The sequence below is a fragment of the Frankliniella occidentalis genome, unplaced genomic scaffold (assembly GCF_000697945.3).
Source record: "Frankliniella occidentalis isolate FOCC.00 unplaced genomic scaffold, Focc_3.1 Scaffold94, whole genome shotgun sequence".
NCBI lineage: Eukaryota > Metazoa > Arthropoda > Insecta > Thysanoptera > Thripidae > Frankliniella > Frankliniella occidentalis.
In genome coordinates, this window is record NW_026267223.1 from 350794 (window position 1) to 354627 (window position 3834).

Genomic DNA, 3834 nt, shown 5'->3' on the forward strand with positions numbered 1-3834 from the left:
GCATGGTTTTCAAACCTAAAATTCATTTCCGTCAAATAGGGTCGCCAATAGGGGCCTCGTTGTTAGTCAAGTCAAGTCGTCCAACTCACACGGCTCAAGAAAACGCGGACCTTAGGAGTGGCACATTTCCCACTTGCCATAACCGAGAAACTAGTGGTCGTCGACGGTCCTATCCTTGGGAGAAAATGTAAAATTTCCACCAGCACAGGCGCGGTATAGGGGGGGGGGGGGCCCCCCCCCCCCCATCGTCTCTAGTGAGCCGCCTGAAAGGTAGGCAATTTGTGCTACAAAACCCCTGTATGTAGGCAACCCACAGTGCATCGCCCCCCTGTCGCCCCCTCCTTATACCGCGCCTGCACCAGCATCTTGCAGCTCCACCTTAATACTCGCGTTAGGTGATTGAATAACTTACCGGTGTCACTATAGGGGAATCGCTCATAACCGCAAAGATCGCGCCCATGATCTGAGTGCAATTGCAATGGAACAAAGTGCACTGCGTCTAACCTCACTTTCCAACTAGTCCCCAACTAGGGCCCCACTGGCGCGGCCCCCACTGGCCTGGACCCCACTGCCCCACCCGGAGCGACCCCCGGGGTGTCGACGCCAAGCCCTGAATTGGACGTTAAATAAGTAAGAGGGGCGCGGGGCCAGCCATGATGAGGGGTGGTGGGAGCACTGTGGGCAGGACGAGAAGAAGGGGGAAGGGGTCTCCAATCTGGGGCATTCAGGATCTGGAGTCATTGTCCCGCGGAATGGCGGACCTCTTCATTTAACACCCATCCACGCGACCTCGTCTGTCCCGGAGCTCTCGCCAACGCGCGGACCATTTCTGCCAGTCTACGTTACATGCAAGCCCCCCCCCCCCCCCGCACGAGTGATATCGTTTGCCCGCCCGCCTTGTTGGGTTCTTTGTCCTCAGGGAGCGCGCCGTCGCTCCGCCGGGCGCGGCCGGAGTGGGATAGAGTAGGAGATGAGCGAAGCAGAGGCCTTATTTTCTATAAGTCGATTTCCAGCGGCAGGGCCAGCAGTGCCACCATTCCCTGCCACCCTTCGTTTCCCCCCTCTTCCCTCGGATCTCGTGCGGATTTCATTTCCATCCCCTCCGGATGGTTGGTCCACAGCGCCTTCTCTGTGTGGGACAGAAGTGGATGTCGTGGCGGGGCGGGGCGCGCGGCAGGCCCGTCGCGGCTCTGCGCTCGTGCTGACCCCCGTCCAGTGAACTCTATACCGCTGCCACCCTCCGACGGCCCGCCAGGCGATGGGCAACGCCCCCCCCCCCACCTCCCGGGTTATATTGTTTGTCGGATTGCCAGAACCCAATCACCCCTGACGGCCCCCTGCTCGCCTTTGCACCCTGCATCTACTCTGCTTGCCCCAGCCCGTAATAACATTTTGCAATGTCGCAAATTCGCCTCGCTATGCGTGCCGTTTTCTGTCGTGTTTATCATTTTCGTCGTGGGGTGGTCCATATACGACGTGTGGAGGTCAGACCACAAATTAATACATTGCTTACCATTTTTTTAGGGTAACGTACTCATTGGCTGACAGCAGCACCGTTCAATGCCTGCGAAATCTTGGTAGCAAGAATTAGAGAGCATTTAACAGGTTTTGTACAGCTGCGAAGTGAACGAATAGCAGATACGAAGCACTAGCTTCACAATTGAAAATTATCGTTCTGTAATTGCAAAGTGATGCTTCGAAGTCTTAAGAGCATCCTTATTCCTTGCAATTTAACTGGGGGAAGAACCCTGCTGCAACTCGTACCCACCCCCTCTTTTTGTTTCTTTCACTGTTCGAGCAAGACCAATTACAGCTTTAGCGCAGTGCATCAAGTTCTCCTGCAGCCTTGGCAACATAGCAACATAGACAAGGGGATTGAGCTGGTGTCCTGCCACTCCCATGCCACTGCCCCCCTCCCCTCCTTTTCTTCCCCCCACACACGCACACACACTGCGTTGCGGTAGACATGGGCCTCTGTGCAGCATCAAAGGAAGCTCCCAGTACTACAAAAGGAGCGGATAGGCTTCCCCGAACAACCCGGGGAAGACGAGTCGTGGGGAGGAGATCTGTTCAATGGTGCCGCTCTACGTAGTTTGTTGTGGGCCGAGTGACTTGAGCGCCGGGTGTTCGTATCCCAAGGGAACGGTATAAACGGATTATACACTGTTATTTTTAATGAAGTCAATCTTTCCCGCACTGAGAAAAGCGTTTTGCCCTAGTAACCAAAAGAGGGTTGATTCAATGAAAATTTACTCCCTTAAGGCAACTGAACATTTGATCAAGAATTCGAAACAAAAATATGATCAGGTCGATCACACCTTTATCAACATGACTAAATACCTGATCTGTCGTATCCGGAGGGAGCAAATGAGCTCTGATGATGTGAGAAGGCAAGTAACTGGCAGTACGATAAGTATCAGGTGGTCTGGCACAATGGTTTATTTGCAGTTTTACATGTGTTCATGTAGGTGAAGACAGTTGACAGGTGACACTGCCACCAACGTATAGATGTGACTATTACAATACATAACAGATCAGGGTGACCAAAATATGACTTACGCAAGTAAAATTTTCTTGGCTTCCGTTTTTGATGCGCGAATCAAACGGTTTTCTGAGTGCGGGTAAAAAAGAACATCTACAGTAAATTTGTCTACAGAGGTATACAAGTAAACTTGTATTACAGAGAGGATGTAAATTTACATCCTCATTTTACATGCCCGCTTTGAACATGCGATATTGTTACATTCTGACTTACACACTCCTTTCCTTTCACCGTTAATTGCCGTAAGCCACGTCCCCAGCCGTGCCCTGCCGCTGCCGCTATGGACTTTGAGCTCGTCACGTCTCGGCGTGCGGCGGTTGTCTTGAGGTCGTGGTGTAGGCGAGCGGAGCGGGGGAGAGGGCTCGGGTTGTGCCTGCCTTTGAGGCACTCGCTCTACCCCACAGCCCCGGCTAGCGCCGCACTGGCCTCGCCGTCAAATTTACTTAAGCGTAACACCGAGGTATGTAAAGTTAGTTTTATGTAGATAGAACCGATACGATTCAAGAGCTTTTCGTAATTACCTCTTCCACATGTAAGGATCATATTTCGTTTGTTGGTATACACAAAGACGTCACTGGATGTACTGCTCCCTGTGTACTCTACAAAATCTTAGCGTACTCTGGGTGTACTCCACGTACTCCAAGAAGTGAACTCCGAGTGTACTCGGTGAGTATACTCCAAATGTACTCCTAGTGTACTCCGTGTCTACTCCCAGATCCCAGTGCGACACTTGAAACCTATAAACACGGAGTTCGTGGCGGCTCCGTATAAACACGCAGTTCCCGAAGGGCTCGGTACAAACACGGAGTGCACCAGGCCGCCGTATAGCGTCGTAACTATGTTTTTTTGAAAATTTCGAGTTATGAAGTGCGTCGGAAAGAGGAAACCAAGGGATATCGATCAGCGGAAACCACATTTCGATATGTCAATTAGTTCAAAAGTTATTCTGGTCTAAAAACCCAGCCGCCCATAAGGCGCAATGTAAATCCAAAACTTTGAAGCGCTATAACTCAGAAGTGACTTTCAAGCACTTACGACGTTGTACGGGGACCCGCTGAACTGCGTGTCTGTACGGAACTGCCTGGTACTACAGGTTTATACGGAGACTCCACAAACTCCGTGTTTGTATGGTTTGTAGGTTTCAAGGGTCGGTGGGCTCCCAGTGTACACTTAGTGTACTCCAGGTTTATTCCGTGTTACGCCCTGTGTAGCCTACTCTGCATTCTCCGGATGTACTCCGCGTGCCGGTATACAGGTGTACTCCGGAGTCCCCCCAAAATTCTGTGGCAATC

At 51.6% G+C, this 3834-nt stretch overlaps 1 protein-coding gene and 1 long non-coding RNA gene across 18 annotated transcripts in view; one reads left to right on the top strand and one right to left on the bottom strand.

Annotated features, from left to right (window-relative positions):
• Positions 1-3834, top strand: part of LOC127749798 (uncharacterized) — a 210102-nt gene that overhangs the window by 155699 nt on the left and 50569 nt on the right. The gene's annotated exons all lie outside the window — the stretch shown is intronic.
• Positions 1-3834, bottom strand: part of LOC113218380 (potassium voltage-gated channel subfamily KQT member 1-like) — a 188648-nt gene that overhangs the window by 135487 nt on the left and 49327 nt on the right. The window lies entirely within an intron of this gene.